This window comes from Camelus dromedarius, chromosome 12 (assembly GCF_036321535.1).
Source record: "Camelus dromedarius isolate mCamDro1 chromosome 12, mCamDro1.pat, whole genome shotgun sequence".
Taxonomy (NCBI): Eukaryota; Metazoa; Chordata; class Mammalia; order Artiodactyla; family Camelidae; genus Camelus; species Camelus dromedarius.
The window spans coordinates 59965578-59983187 of record NC_087447.1 but is presented as its reverse complement, the minus strand read 5'-3'; the positions used below and the strand labels follow the sequence as shown (position 1 = coordinate 59983187).

Genomic DNA, 17610 nt, shown 5'->3' with positions numbered 1-17610 from the left:
TATAGGAGCTGCTAAATAAATGTGTTGAATGAATGAATGAATGAATGAATGAACGAACACATGAGAAAACTATAGAATGGAAAGAATTAGCCAACTACTGCAGTATGTTAAAAGTTGAAAATGAGTGCTGATGGTCAGACTAAAGAAATAGCAATTTGGAGGGTGTGGTTCAGATAATGGACCAGTGAGGAGCGGTTCAGGATGGGCTAGACCAATTAAAACTCTGTCATGTTTGCAGTCTTAAGTCCACATTATTCTGTATGTTGTGATTTTTAATTAGTTAAGGATCACAAATTCATTTTCAATACTATGTATTAGTTCCAATATTTTGAAACATGTCAATAATTGATTATCTGAAAACAGTAATACCATTCCATGGAATTGTGATAACATGCAACATTATTCTAAAACCTTGTCAATTTTTAGTTTTCAATAAAATGAAAGTCTCTTTCTTGCAATTAAATGTTTAATGTAACAAATCAAGCAAAGACACAGTCTTATGATCAGTGAATTAACAGCCACATCTCAGTTTAATGCCTACTTGTAACATTTAATGCTTTTGTTTTTGATACAAATAGCAAACAACCGAACGTAGACTGGCTTCAGCATTAAAGGGGATTTATTATTTTGTGTAATTAACAAGTCCAAAGTGGTCAGAGTTTAGGTATCATGTGACCAGGACTGCGACTCCATTTCCCAGTGACTCTCCATGTTTTAGCTCCACTGTCAGGCTGGTTTCTCTCTCACGGTGGAAGAAGAGCAATTAGCAGCTTTAAAATCTCATGCGACATCGTCCATAGGGGCAAAGAGAACGTGTGCATCTTGCGATTCCCAGCAAAGGTTCTGACTACGTCAGGAAAAATACAAATTCTAATTATATTGGCTAAGGTTACCTAAACCAATAACTGTGGCAACAAGAGAGATTACCCTGATTGACTGAGCCCAATCAGCACACAGCTTTGGAGTTAAAACATTTGTTGATTACAGGGGAGGACAAGGGTAAACACTGACAGGAAAATACTACCCACTATATTATAAGTCAGGACTTCTGGATAATGATGCAAATGTATAATTAAAAATACACACACACACACACACACACACACACACACATCTATATGCACACACACATCTTCTATTCATATAAATGCATATAGGGAAATAAACTTCACTGGACATTAACATAAATAAAAATGTGAAATTACAAGTTGTCCACCAATGAAAGAATTTTAAGAGTTATTAATTTATACATAACAACTTGTTAGCATGTTATTACTCTAACTGCATTTCCACAGATTTCAAGTGTGTTTTAGAGCAATTAGGTAATCAGACAAGATTATTTCTATTTCTGAAAGATAAATTTCTTTTCTATAATTTCAGATGAATAATCACAGTTCTTTCAACAAAGATGGCCATGTCTTGGTCATCATTTACCACAAACATTAAGTGCATTGCCTGGCACACAATATGTTCTAAATAATAGGTGTTGATTAAATGAATGGTTTAACTTCAAGTTTTAAGTATCCATTAGTTTATCGAGTCTATAATTTCCACTTTAAAAATAATCACTTTCGTTATCTAGCAGCTTGATAGTGATGGAGTACCTGAGTGAGGGTTTCACTGTGTCTCATTCACTTCCTCATTCTAAAATTTATCAACTAAATTGAAAACTCCTCTCTGAAATACACTGTTCTAGGTAACAAGTAATAAAGTAAGTCATATCTAAGTAATAAAAGATCATTATTTTTACACCTCCTAATATATCATGTGCATATATAAGCCAGAGCACTTATAATGTTCAACTTATCATCCATTAAGTCAATAAGTATTTATTCACTGTTTACTATCTGCTAAGTACTGAAATATAAATATAACAAAGATACAATACCTGCCCCCCAGGAACTTAAATGTGGGTCGGGTGGGGGTGAGGGTGGGTAAAGAATGTCTTCTTGGTCATTTTAACTCAAATGATAGTATGGATACACAGTATGTGCCTGATAAACATTTGTTACGTTTACATATAGTCACTGAAGACTGAATTAATAATGTCCTTTGGAGACTTACAGTTCATTCAGGTCTTCTGGAAGGGATGAGAGTGGAACTCCAGTCAATCATGGTTATAAAACCAATCAATTAGGAGAATAAAACACTGAATTAGATAGACGGAATTTTATGAGAGTGTTAGAATAAAATTCAAGACATTAAATTAACTTTTATGGAATGCTGGTAAATTCCCTAAAGGATAAAATACTTTGACTTCCCTAATGATCTCAGTTGCCAAGTTCTTTGTTATAATTAACCTCAGGGCTCTTATCCAAGGGTTCATGAAACCAGCACTGCAGTTCCCAGAACCTGTTGTTTCTAACTTTCCAAACACTGTTTGATTCTCTTACACGTGAGTATGTCCAGACCCTCACTTATGACCAGCTATTCTTTCTCCATTTCCATACTCAATCCATCCATCCCTCTGTTTAACCTTCACATGGTCACATTGGACCCCCAAATCTTTCCTTTTGTTGATTCAACAAACATCTATAGAACGCCTATCAAGTGCCAAGTATCTGTGAGAGACGTGAGAGAATGAATCCAAGCTCTGAAGTCTGGGTGACTTGAGAGAAGTCTATACAGGGCAGTTGACTAGGAAGAAAGATGAGTTTGATTTTAAGTGCAGAGTTTCAGATGAGGATGGGACACCTAGATTGTGACATCAGGAAAACTGTTACAGCTGTGGGACAGAATCTTGGGAGAGAATTTGTATCTTCATAAATGCAATAGTTATGATGGAATTCTTACCACCACTCATACATGCCATAAAAATCTTCATCCTTGTGCCTGAGGTCCCTTTTACTGAAAAAATCCCATTTTTCCCAGCCTATACAAAACGTATGGACACATCAAAACTCAGTTCAAGTCCTTTCTTTTCTTTAAAGCCTGCTCTGCCCATCCTTATTCCTATAATTCTCCCCTATTGCTACACTTCTCTTCTAGTGTGTATCATAGCACTTGTCACTTGCTTACAGATAGCCTTAGGTTGTTCTAAATTATTTTGTGTACTGAGAGTTTATCAACCAAGAAGACTTTAATTTTCTTGAAGACAGAAAATGTTACTTCTCTTCTCAAATCCCCCACAGGCCTGAAACTTCAGCATATCTTGCAAAATCCTTATCCACTTAAATTGCTAACATGTCTCTCTTTTTCTTCTCACAACAAAGTCCTTCTTTCACAACTGCCACCTCCTTCCTTTTATACGATTCTATGGAGTCCCTGTTTTACTGACAAGTAATGAGTTAAGTTCTGGAGCTCTGGGACTAAAACACCATCCTTAAGAAGTTCACCATTTCTTGAAGAAAAGAAGCATATAAACAATTGAAATGCAATGCAATGCATGCTAAATTCGAATTAAACACTGGGTGTTGAAGGTCAAAAAACGCATCTCTCTTCCAGACTAGTTGAATCACAAAAAGGCTTAGATGAGAAGGCTCTGAAATGAGGTTAGAAAAACAGGTAGAAGTTAATAAAATGAAGGAGAAAAGGATGTGACTAAGTAATCATGGATGATTATTAATACTGGTAGTAGAGAGGATTAGGAAGAAACCACGATGTCTTCCAGGAACATAATCAATGCATACAAAAAGGAGAGGAGAATGAGGACAGATAATGTTGAGCAATGACAGTATCGTAGAAGATCTTATGTGATTGGTAAGGAGCTTGGACAGCAAAGAGAGCCAAAGAAAACATTTCACAAAGACATAGTATTATTAAATCTATGTTTTATAAATTTCACTGATAATAACAAAGGAAGACCGGCGGCACCTATTCCAAGTGAGAGGGGATGAGTTCCTAAATAAACCCGTTACTGGGAAATAGGGAATTGGGAAACCTATTCCTTTTCCCAAGACATGGGATCACCATGACTTTGTTTCTGTAAGGAGAAGGTCCCTGGTAAGGAAAAGTGACACTGCCTCTCCCTTAATGCTCTGCTTTAAACAATTAGAGGAATAATGGCTGAATCCATCTACAGCAGAAAAGGCAAGCATTTTCTGTAGGGGGTAATGATAAGTATTGCAGTTTAGGACAAGTTGTTTTGGAGGTATTCATGGGTTGAGCTGTCTCATAGGTGTTGAATACTGTGATCCAGAGCTTGGGAAGAATAACAAGGCTGGAGGTAGAGAGTTAGAAGTAGTTAATACAAATGGTAATTGAAGTCTTAGGATGAAATGCAAATGAGAGACTATGTAAAAGTATAGGTCAAAAATATAAAAGACAAAAGAAAATGTGGTATGTATATAACAGAATATTATTCAGCCATAAAAAATGAAATCTTGCCATTTGCAACAATATGGATGAACCTTGAGGGCATGATGCTAAGTGAAGTCAGACAGAGAAAGACAAATACCGTATGACCTGACTTAAATGTGGAATCTAAAAACAACAACAACTCCTAGATACAAAGAACAGATTGGTCTCAAAATGGATGAAGGGAGTGAAAAGGTACAACTACCAGTTATAAAATAAATAAGTCATGGGGATGTAATATATAGCATGGCAACTATACTTTTAAAAATTAGGTTTTTTTAGTTTTATACAATTTTTAGAGGTTATTTTCCATTTACAGTTATTACAAATTAATGGCTATATTCACCGTGTTGCACAATACATCCTTGAGCTTATTTTACACCCAAGAGTTTGTACCTCCAACTCCATGATCCCTAACTGCCCCTCCCCCTCCCCCACTGATAACCACTAGTTTGTTGTCTTTATCTGTGTCTGTTTCTTTTTGTTAGACTCATTAGTTTCTTGTATTTTTTAGATTCCACATGTAAATGATATTATACAGTATTTGTCTTTCTGTCTGACTTCTTTCACTTAGCATAATGCCCTTGAAGTCCATCCATGTTGCTGCAAAAGGCAAAATTTTATTCTTTTTATGGCTAAGTAGTATTCCATTGTGTGTGTGTGTGTGTGTGTGTGTGTGTGTGTGTGTGTGTGTGTGTGTACCACATCTTCTTTACCCCTAAATCTGTTGATAAGCACTTTATGTTGCTTCCACATCTTGGCAGTTGTAAATAATGCTACTATAAACATTGGAGTGCATGTATCTTTTCAAATTAATGTTTTGGGGTTTTTTGGATATTTGCCCAGGAGTGGAATAAATAATACTGTATTGCATGTTTGAAAGTTGCTAAGAGAGTAGATCTTGAAAATTCTTGTCACACACACATACACACGATTCTGTAACTATGTATGGTGATGGACATAACTAGATTTATTGTGGTGATCATTTCATAATGTGTGCGAATATTGAATCATTATGTTGTACACCATAATGTTGTATGTCAATTATAACTCAATTTTTAAAAAAAGACAAAACCCAAGGGAATACTGCTGCCTAAGGCACAGATGTTAAAAAAGAGGCTCACCTGGAGGATGGAGAAGGCAGGGGGCAGCTGGAGAAGTGCCAGAAAGAATAAGGTACCACAGAGGCCACCAGATGAGAGATTTTCAAGAAGAAGGCAGTCAACCATCTAAAATGCATCAGAGATTAGTGACCCACAACACCCCATCCCCACTCAAAGGTACCACAGAATGAGTCTCCATTACACTCTAATATTTCTTTGAAACCATGTAAATGACATGCTGATTTTTCACTCATGCTTCTCTGAATCTTCTCACTTCTCTCTGTAAGTCTATGTCTTGTCCTCACATCAGCTTGTTTCACATACAGCAACACAGTCCCACTATCTGCATCACATAAATGCTTGATAATTACACTCTTTTTTTATAACAGTGTGATATTTCTTGGTCTGAAATTACAGATACTAAATTATGAACCATCTGGCCCTATCCACCTCATCTCTGTTATTCTCTTACTGGCTGGGTTCACAGCGAGAGGGCCTCCCTGAGCCGATAGTTTCTCCAGAGAGGGAAAAGAAAGAGCCCAAGGTGGACATCAGGCTCCCCCAGTGTTGTGGGACATACAGGTCCCACACTGCAGGCACGTTGGAGTCCTGCCTCACAGAGATCACTGGGGAAATCTGTGAAACTTGACCACTGAGGATCAGACAGAAACACAGAATGAGGATGGGGAAGCAACTAGTGCTCAGATCCTGGCAAACCACATTCTTCCTTGCACCTGCACCCCAGCAGAGATCCGAGCCAGGGACTGCCTGTCTGCAGAGCTGAGCCGGTTGCCCCGTCTGGTCGGGGAGCCCAGGGGCAGTTCAGCCTGTTCGGGTCACAGTGAGCTGTGCTGGCCATGGAGCTTGTTCTATGTCCCCACTCAGGCAGGGAAACAAATCTGAAGCCCTGCCTACCGCTTAACACAGCTTCCAGACCCATCCGGCCAGGAAGCCTCACCAGAGAGCCTGGGCAGCTGCATGGCCCAGCCTGCAGCCAGGCTGGCAGTGGTGCCAGAGCAGAGAGCCCAGCCAGGTGGCTCTACCCACCTGCAAAGCTGAGCTTCTGGCCAGGGAGCCTGGTGGGCAAACCTGCCTGATTCAGGTCACCAGCCAGTGAGCCATACCAGCCTTGGAGCTTACTGTTATGGCCCTGCTCAGGTAGGGAAGCAGATCTGAGCCTTGTCTGCTGCTCAGCATGGCTGCAGGTCCTGCTTGATGAGAAAACCTCACCAGCGAACGCAGGCAGCTGTGAAGCCCGTCCTATAGCTGCACGTGGGCAGGGAGCCACGCAAGCAGTCCTTTCCAACTATGAGTGTAGGCTCTGGCCCCACAGAACCAGGGAGTCTTAACAGTGACCCTGGACTGCCTTGAAGCCCATCCTTCAGTACCACGCAAGCTGTGGAGCCCACCCTACTGCCATACCACACGGCAGAGCCCAGCCTAGGGCTCCTTCTGGTTGCTGAACACAACTAGTAGCCTTGTTCAGGCAAGGACCCCAGCCAATGACCCAGTCCAAACAAGAAGCATCACCAGAGGCCCCTCCCAGCAAGGGAGCCTGGAAAGCAACCCCATCCCCAAATGCAAAGCCCAACGTCTAGTCCCACCCAATGTCGGGGCACAGTCTGCATTTCCTCCTGATGGCAGAGCACAACTTGAGACCCTGTCTGACTGTGAAACCCTGTCTGCAGCCCCAGCTGAACAGAGTCCAGTCAGTGGCAACATCTGGTTGAGGATCACAGCCTGAGACTCTACTTGACCAGGGGCAATTGCAGAATTCTTGAATTTTTAATATCTTAAATTTTTCTGTTCTTTTTCATCAATTACTGTGTCAGCTAAATTCTCTGACTTTTCATCTATTCCCTTGAACTTATTAATCATAGTCATTTTAAAGTCCACTATTAATTCCAGTGATGGGATGAGATTGATTCCGTTGTCTATTTTCCCTAGTTTTCAACCATTCAGTTGTTTCTTCTCTGTCTGTCCATTGTCTATTGAATGATAGGTAATGTGCGTGAAAACCTGCAGAGAAAATCTGAGGCTGTGTCGAATGGTGCACCCCTCCAGAGAGGATTTGCTTTTTCTTCTTTCCGGCAGTGAGAACAAAGACCATTTTAATCAAGTTTGATGTTAAGATGATTCAAAGTTGGGTCCCATTTTTGTTGGGGCTTATCTTCTTCTAGTTTGCCTGAAAAGTGAAATGAAATCCTGAAGTGTCTACTGGGATTTTTTTTTTTCTTGGAGGTTCACAATTCTGTTTCTTTTTCCTTCAATGCAGTGTGACTGTCTAAACCTCTGCTCATCTTTCCAGCCTCTTAGCCATTGTTTTATGCTCAATTTCTAAGCTTCTCAGCAACTGCTTGCAAAATAGCAAATGGCTCAAGGGATAAAGTAGTACCAACGTCTGTTTCGAATCTCTGGGCTTCTCTTCTCCCTTAGAAATTTGTCAGTCATGTTTTTGATGTAATGTTAGCCCAGAAATTAAAAACATTTTGAGCCTCACCTACTGCTTTTGATCCAACTTCTTAGCCTCCCATCCTTGCCTTCAAAGAATTTGCTACATACCTAAGGGGAGAGTCTTGGTGCCTTGAGACCCGGCTGCCAGACAGGTTTCTGGTAGCTTACATAGATTTTTTTTTTTTTAAGTGTATCCAGCCTCTCTAGTTGTCTTCGGAGGAAGATTTGTCTAATCTATTATAACTAGAAATGTAAGTAGTTGTTCAGTTTCTAATATGTGACTTTCAGGTTCAGCCTTTTTGGATTAATTATTGGGCGTGTGGCATCTAAGTTTTTCAGGCTTTCAGGTTTTGACTTTGATTTGGCTTCTTATGTAATGACTGTTTCTAAAGCTTAATCTCACACCTAGAACAATTTTTGATTAATTACTGGTCTTCTACAGCTTGTAAGTGTTCATTTATAAAACATATCTGATAGATGTGAGAAGTTAACAATAAACTTGGTTTCAGTGGGTGTCATTGGGGTAATTTGTCAAGGAAAACCATGTTGCCTCAAAGTGAAATGTGAACTGAAGAGAGTTCATTCTGTGTTTGTGTACAGATATCAAGGTCTCTTGAACATCTTCCAATAGCTCTTTACCTTGTCAGTAGAGACTCTTAATAACTTTGCCAGTGTATTCCAACCCTACAAAGATGGGCACTTTATCAGAAGATGAATGCAATGGTTTAAGACAATTCTTCGTTTACAGTATCGGAAAGGGGAAAAAAAAAAAGAATTCCAAGGTGTATGTGTGTGTGGGGGTGTGTAACAGAAATTAAAATAACTCTTCTCTCTACATTTTCATGGACAAAATCAGATAACTTTGGACACAGATTTGGATCAAACACCACATTGATTATACCAGTTCAGTTTTGGTTTCTAGATTTAGTTAGACTGAGTTTAAATCCTGTTTAATTCAGGGTTATTTACTACTTTTCAAGCTGAAGTTTCCTTAGTGAATTGTGAAGATGTAAAAATATCTACCTCATAGGACCATACCATATATGTATTTATTATATATATTTATATATATATTTATATATATAATTTATATATATTTTATAAATATATATAAAAAACATCAGCAGAGAGTCAGTATGTATATATGTGTGTGTATACACACACACACACACACACACACACACACTTGAAGTGCCTAGAACAACGCCTGGCAGACAGCAAACCCTAAATACATGATTGCTGTTACCACTCTGCAGATTTTCATTTGCCTGGCTCTAATGTTGAAGAGTGAGTAGGGAATGACAGTTTTTCTTCTCTTTATTCCTCATGTGTAATTCCTTGCAGAGAAATTCACATGTACATTGCTGGTCATTAGATTTTGCTAAATGAAAGAATAGTATCAAATATTGGAGGAAGTTGGGGATAGTATGAGAAAAACATATTCAGCCTGAAATGAGGGGATCACTGGTGATCTGTTAGGGGAGCTAAGGGAAGAAAGCAATGGGACACCAGGAGTTACACTCACCAGCATCATCACAAAGCCTGCCTCGCTGCTTGGAATTTAATAGGCTTCCAACAAATAATTATTGACTATTTGGCTGAACATTGTGCTCAGTTTAACAGCGGAACAGAAGAAATTAGTGCAGTTCAGTGGAAACGGGTTTGCAGACTGAAAGCTGCAAGGTTATCCTAAGTAAGGAAGCTTCCTGAGAAAACATAAAAAAGGTTATATAAAGCAGTGGATACAAGAGCATACTCATAATGTTTTTTCCCTATTTAACTGAATCATTTAGCTCACTATGTTGCACATTTTACACAATTGCCACAATTTTTGCATTTCTCCCAATGGCCATAGTATGACAAGAGAAACAATAGATTGTGTAATTCTCAACGTAATTAGTCTATTCACGGTGATTTCTCTCGTCTTCTTCTCTGAAGGATGTGTGTGGTGAGGAAACATCAGCCAGCACCCTGATGTCAGTCTGTTTAACCCTGAGTGGGGCTTCAAACCAGAGAGGGAAATGCCTACCATCCTGAAGCCTCCATCAGGGCAGGATGGATGTTCCACCTGTTCTAGTGTTCTTCATGCTCTCCATCTTTTTCTGTGACCCCAATGTCTTTGAAGTCAGTCTACTCTGGCAAACCCAGAATTAAGTCAGACCTTGTGAAATCGTATTACTTCCAATATTAACCTGCTTTGGCCTTCCAAGTGAGGAAATGTGGAAAAGAGGTGGGGAGTAGTAACTTTCTATTGCTGTGTAGCAAATTACCACAAATGTAGCAACTGAGAACAATATTCACTTGCTATCTCATACATTCTGGGAGGCAGAAGTCCACGTGTCGTGTCACATACTTGGGTTCTCCGCTCAGGGTTAAACAGACTGACTCAGGGTGCTGGCTGAGCCGCACGCCCTCCTGGAGGTTTTGTGGAAGAATCCACTTCCAGCTCATTCAAGTTTGGGGTGGAATTCAGTTCCTTCCGGATGTAGGCTTGAGTCCGCATTTCCTTGCTTTTACTAGACAAGGGCCCTCTCAGGTCCTCAAGGTCACCTGCATTCTTTCCTGTACCCTTCCCTCCAGCTTCAGAGCCATCAGTGGGCTCGTCCTCCAGCTCTCTCACGTCAAATCCTTCTCATGTTTGACCCTCTTTTGTCAGAAAGTTACTTTCCAGGGGCTCACCTGATTAGGTCAGACCCATTAAGAATCACCTCCCTGTTTCAAGGTCAGTTTACTTGGGATCTTAAGTACATTTTAAAAATCCCTTTCCAGCAGCACCTATCAAGATGAGTGTTTGAAGAAGAAGGAGAAGGTGTGTGTCCAGCAGAGCGGGAGACCCACACACACATGTCCCCAGCCCTACATTCGGCTTCCTGTGCTCCTTGACAGGCCCCTTAAATACGATCCCCTTAGCAAACATTTCTCAATGTGGTCACCACTGTTTGCCATTACTTTGGGGGCTCCATGAAGTATGGAAAGTACTCAAGTATTGGAGCTAGAACACTCTGGGTTTAAAGCCCCTCTGTATTTGCTGTGGGGTTTTGAGTAGCTTACTCAATTCTTCGGAACCTCAATTTCATCAATGGTAAAAACTAGGGCTAATAATAATTACCTCTAAGGCCTGCAGAGAATTACGAAAAGTAATACAATGGAAATCATCCCATTTACACAAGACACATAGCCAACTTTAGGTTCCTGACTTTTCCTCCTTCTGTTGAATGTTCCGATATAGCTCCTCTCATTCGCATCTGCTTATCCTTTTCCCTTGGAAATGGGAAAAGCTAAGGTTTACAAACCCTGGAGATAAAGTAATTTTTCAGTAAATAACATAACCATTTTCTCAAAAATTCTACATTGTGCTTCATTCTGGAATTAAACAATTCATTAAAGCCAGTTGGTGTATATTCATAGGAAATTTTATTTAAAAGCTCTATATCCTTCCTTGTTTTTCACCATTTCTTAGAGACTCTTAAGACTTCCTACCCACCTCCCCAGAGGAGGAACGAAAAAGGGAATATTATATGAAGACAGCCCAAGCAGTCAGTAGACTCCCACTATTAAATGAAAAAAAAAAAAAATGCCCGGATATCTGTTAAAATGCTATTGGTAAGAGATATGGCAAGATGATGATTACGTGTGAGTAGAACAGCAGTTTCCATAATAATTATGTGGGTTGTGAATAGATTTTGGAAAAAAAAAATGCTGGGACACATCCTAATGAATGTACTCATTAACCTTAATAGCGTCAGGTAGAGAAGGAAGATGGCCGTTATGAAGGGGGGGTGGATTCAGCCTTTCAGAGTCACTTTACAAGGCACATCAAACAGTGTTGTTTTCTCAATTAAAAATGAATATATGCAGTTATCTGAAAAGAATGCTCTATAATTTGAGGTGTGTCTTTAAAAGTCCAATTTTGTAATAAGTTATATTGAACATTTCTTAAGTCCTCTGTATGTTCAAGGTATTATAATAACCATAAGGATGAGGAGATATCCAAAGCAGAAAATCTATAGTCCATTTGTGGAAAACAGATATAAATGTATCTAACTTTAATATGATGACAAATGCAAAACTTAAAAGCATCAAAATGCTGCCTTTACGAGAGCAGAAATCTTGTCTTCTCCTTGGCAGCTGTATTCCCACATAACTGGTAAGTATTAGTTACCCAGTGCTTGTTCAGTGAATAAGGAATAAAGATCACAGTATTTTGGAAGCAGAGAGGAAGGGACTATCAAGCCCAGGGGAGCCTGAGAAAGTTTTAGTAAGTTGCATTCAAGCTCAGTCTGCCTGCTGCTTGATTGATGAATTGGATTTTATTGAATCAGGAAAAATGCGAGGAATTGGAGGGATGACTCTCTGTGCAGAGGGAATAGCATACGCAACCACTTGGAAGTGTGAAAGTGCGACATATTTGAGGACTAAGAGTAAAGGTGCAACGTCTCCCGTGCACAACATACGTGTGTAGTTAGTTTCAGCGATACCAGTGTCATCGTGATAAGCAGGACTAAAGAGTTCAGTGATCAAGAATAACTGTGTGTGTGGGGGGGTTGAGTATAGCTCAGTGGTAGAGCACATGCTTAGCATGCACAAGGTCCTGGGTTCAATCCCCAGGACCACCATTAAAAAAAACAAAAAAGAAACTTGAAAAAAAGAATAACATTGTGTGCCTGGCATACCCGGAGCCCCTACCAGCCCCCATCTCCCCAGTACACACACTAACATGTCCTGGCACAAATTTAATAACTGCTAACTTCTAGGAATAGTCGCTCTGAAGCTTACATTTTTGGTCTGGTGTTGCTCCTTTTGAAGCAGAATTTGAGATGATTTATTTATGTCATTTGCCGATGGCAGATGCCTCTCCAAGAACTCTGTGGAGTTATACTAAATAATCATGTTGCCGTTTGAGAGTTCAAAGAATGAAATCTGTACCCATTGTATGTGATTAGCCTTCCATGCAAATAAACCAAAAGATTGTAAATGTAAGAACTAAGAGATTGGCAACACCCGGAATACTAATGGAGGTGACGGGGGACTAATCTCAGGAAGGCAGGACAGGAATGTGATTTTCAGTAAGTGATGACTCAGTGACTGGAAACCTAATGAATTGTACTGTTAGTGAAAAGACTGAGTAAAAAGAAAAGAGGATGTTCAGTCTGAAGGATAAATGAGGAAACTGCCAATGGGCTGGAAGTCAGCAATGCCCGTCAAGCCTAATGGACTGTTGGCTCCTTGAGGGCACGCACTGGATCCTCCCACTACAAACCGCACAGAGGAGACACTCACAGTGCCTACTGAATTAATGAAATGGGATGAAAAGAACGTGGGGACTGTTACCAGAGGCTCACCCAATGCAATCTTCTGTGCTACATACATTTTTTTGTTTTCCATAGCAATAACTTAAAACATATATTGATAGGAAACGAGGAAAGGAAGGAAAGAACATATTGTCTGCATTGTGCAGATTCATATTTTTGATAAGAGAGGCAGATTTTTTTAATTATTGGGCATCTCTATTCTGACATCTGATAATTGGTAAAATGTGCTTCTTCATAATTTTCCAAGAATTTTTTTATGCCTATTACCATGTAGCCCTCAGGGGCTTCCACATTCCAGAAAGATATTTTGACATTAAATCTACTGACTGTAAACCCTGCAGTAATTATTTTATAACCATAACCATTGGCCTGCTTTATATAAGTTAATAGAAAAAATGATAAAAATAATAATTCTAAAGTTAAAATATTACTATTATAAGGATATAATAATATAGAGTATCAGGTCTTTCGAGTTCTATAATTTTCATTATTTCTTGTCTTTTTTGAGTGCCAACAGCTATTGTTCAGTATACAAAACCCTACATGTAATACAATTGGATGGGTTAATGTACTGGATCACAGATAAGAAAATCGTTAACTTGTGTTTTTTTACATTCAAATTAATTTTATACGTAGACAATAGAAGTCCAGGAGAAAAGAAGTGCTAGAGAGAGCTTATAAAGGGAAATCTGATCATGAAGACCCCTACTTGTATTCATTTTCTTCATTTTTCACCCCGAACCTAATCTCTTCTCTTACAGCCTAGGATGTGGAGCTACAATGTCGCTTACCAAAGTATCACTAAACTCTCCCATAAACCATAAGCATCCTCCTTTATCCCCTTTCTCCACATATCTAGTCCTAGGGACTCAGAATTCCTTACCAATAAGGCTCTTCATTCCCACTGCTCTTCCTTTAATACAATTGTCCATCAGTTTCCTTGAGCACTGTAACACATTTTCTAACTTGATTCTCTAACACTCATCTACAATCTCTCTTATCTGTCACTCACACTGCTACCTACCACAGTTCATACAGTTCTCATCTCTTCATATCACTTCCTATGAAAAAAAAATATATCTATGTGTATAACTGAATCACTATGCTGTACACCAAAACATAACATTGTAAATCAACTGTACTTCAATTAAAAACAGAAAAAAAGCTACCACTGGCTCCCCATCACCTAAGTGAAAAAGTCGAAAATTCCAAAACCTGGGATGGCACAAAAGACCATTCATAATTGGTCCTCCTCCACTTATTGTCTCACTAGTTCACTATTCAGTGCACTCCATACAGCTGCAATGCATAGTGTCCACTATTCCTTGGTTCACAAATACCTTCATCTAGAAAATAACATTTCAGAATGCTGTTATCACTCCATTACCCGTATTTTTCCAACTCCGTTCAAATCTTACGTTCCTACAAAGAGTTAGTCGATTATTCACTAATCTGTCCCACTGCATTTGGTTCATGCCTATAACAATATACGTTTGTATGTGGTCATTTATTTATACATCTGTCCTCCACTAGACTGCGAGTCCCTGGAGTGCAGAGTGTAAAACTTATTTAACATGTTTTTCTCAGCTTAAGTACAATTTCAACACACGGTAGATGTGATAGATTGCGTTTTCCCTCACAATTTCACTGATCCTCTCTGTGGGAAAAGAATAGTACTTACCTGTCCCATTCAGGTCAGTTTTGGCTGTATGACTCACTTTGGCTGATTAAATGTGAGCAGAAGTGACATGTGCCACTTTTGAGCAGAATACTTAAGAACTATTGCATGGGTCCAATACACTCTAGAACCATTGTGCTGGTCCAGTACACCCTAGAACCATTGCATGGGTCTAATACACTCTACAACTATTGCATGGGTCCAGTACACCCTAGAACCATTGCATGGGTCCAGCACACTTTCTGTTTTTCCCTTCTCTGAGGTCAGCCATGTCCCAGAAGGAAACTGCTCTTTCAGACTATGTCTCAGAATGAAGGTGAGATGGAGCAGCATTATAGGCCATCTGCGGTGAGCCTAAAGGCTGAGCAAGAAACGAGCTTTTGTTCTAAACCACTGAGATACTAAATTGCTTGTTTTCACAAAATAAGGCAGTCTAAGGTAGATATTTAATAAATGTTGAAGAAAAGAAGGAAACTTATAAAGACATAGAAGATGCATTTTGGATGGAAAATTTCAGAGTCAATTTTTGTTTACAATTAAGAACCTCCTGTTGAAAACAGATAAAAATTAAACTTTCATGAATGGCTAACTTGAGAAATAATGGAAATTGGGGGTTGAGAGGGGAAGGGGGAAATGACAGATCATAGAGTAGGGGTAAATATTTTAGAGTGCAATATTGGGAAGAAAATGAAATTGAGTTCTTATTAGATGAGCATGTCCTTAAGATGTCTGCAAGCAAGATTTAAAGGAATCTAAGGTTTCTGCTGAGGAGGCATTTTGAGAATGGGTACAAACTGAAGATTTCTCTCGTAGTGATGTCAACTAAAGTAAGTTAAAAACATTTTTTTCCTGTTTCAAGTGTCCAAGTTACTCTGTTTCATAGCCAAAAAAAAAAAAAGAAAAAGAAAAAGGACTGGAAACCTGACTATAACAACGTTCAAATCTCCACTTAATTCTTGTTATTCATAGTAGTTATGTTCTAGAAACAGGCACCAAACACTTAGTGAACTAGTGAATACTGACATTACTCCTAGGGGAAATATAGGTTTAAATTGCCATGAGCCTCTAGGCACAGTATTTTCATCAACTAGTCAATATGCAACTTTGCTTTATGGGTGTTTCTGTCTAAAGACACCTTATTTAATATACGTTGTTTATGAATTAATGTTGAAATTGTCACAAACAGCACTCTACTCATGCCTGAATGCAGCTGACTTTCTGTGTAAGGTAGAGCCTTCTTGCACTTGGGAACTCTAGATAACACATCAGCCCTATGCTTGTGGGTATTTTAAACAGCAAAATCAATTAAAAAAAAACAGACAAAAATGCAAAAACTTGGCACTAGACAGACCATGAAAAGGATATTGGTTTATAGTATAAAAGCTGAAACAAGGAAGCAGAGGGTCACCTCATTCAGTCTCAGCTGGGAACATGCACATCAGGAGACTCAGATCTTTTTGCCATGCTGTGCATGTCTGAGAATGACCGCAAAAGTGGCACGAGTATTGATATGGGGGTCGTGAATAAATTTTAGCAAGCAGGTGAATTTGCAAATATAGAATCTGCAAATAATGAGGAACAACTGTATATCAAAAAAATGGAAAGAAAATAATGAAATGAGTTATAAAGAGATGGGTAAAATGCCCACTGATGAGAATGGAGAGAAATTGGATAAATGGATGAATAGACAGAGAGATAGATAGATAGATATTAAATCTAGAAAATTGCCTTAAATGTGGTACATTTTCAGTTTCTTTATCTCTCTCCCTGCTTTTTTCCTGATTTGGTAAAACACATGTCACCCAAAGGCATTAAACTAGTGCCAGTAACTTGAGAGCTCACTCTAACAATGTCATGGAAAGCATTAAATAGTAGAAAGGTAAGCTCACGTTTTTCTTGGCTATTCCTTTTATTTTTGACCTTATTACTCCTTACTTTGAGGTAACCTATCATTCTAATGCAAATCTTAAGGGCATCATTTTTCTGAACATGTTAATATTTAATAACCTAAAGTCAATATAGCACCATCTAACTTAGCTGGTATAGACTGAACTTCTTTCTTTGGCTTACAAAGCAGATATTCCTTCCGAAGCCTAAATAACCCCCTTTTTTTTGTCACACAGATATTAGAATCTTCTGTTTATACACAAATTCTTTTATGATTTTTATTTTGCTGTTGAATGGAAATACCTGGAACAAAAGGCTTTTAAAAATCACCACTAACTTTTAAACTACTAAAAAATCATCTTTTACTTATTAAATGTAGAGATTTATGCTTGGGGGGAAAAAAAAGCTAAAGAACATGATGAGTGATGAGGAAATTAACACACTCTGGTCCTGACACTTTTTTTTTTCAATGGAAATATTACTTCCAAGCAAGTTGATCAAGACAGGCTTTTTACAATCCCCATTAAATTCAGTGAATGAATTGTGAAGGGTAAATTGGATCCATTATAATCTTACATTTCTTACGTAATATTCATAATCATAGCGTTACATAAGCGCGAGCTAGCATGAACAAAAGGAGCAATTTGCATACCCACTTCCTCTGGGAACGGGCTTCTGCTTGACAAACAGGGCCTCCTGTCCCATTCGCTGCACGCCCCTGCATCCCCTCCAGTGCCAGTGAGCCCCACACTCTCCTCTCATGATATAACAAACCCTCTAAAACACAGGGAGAAAATGAAGCAAACAAGCCCACTTCATTTCAACTTGTCAGCTTTAAATAAAATCTTTTGCAGCTGAAAATGAGAAACTTGAGGGAAGA

At 38.9% G+C, this 17610-nt stretch overlaps 1 protein-coding gene across 4 annotated transcripts in view; it reads left to right on the top strand.

Annotated features, from left to right (window-relative positions):
* Positions 1-17610, top strand: part of GRM5 (glutamate metabotropic receptor 5) — a 384531-nt gene that overhangs the window by 252608 nt on the left and 114313 nt on the right. The window lies entirely within an intron of this gene.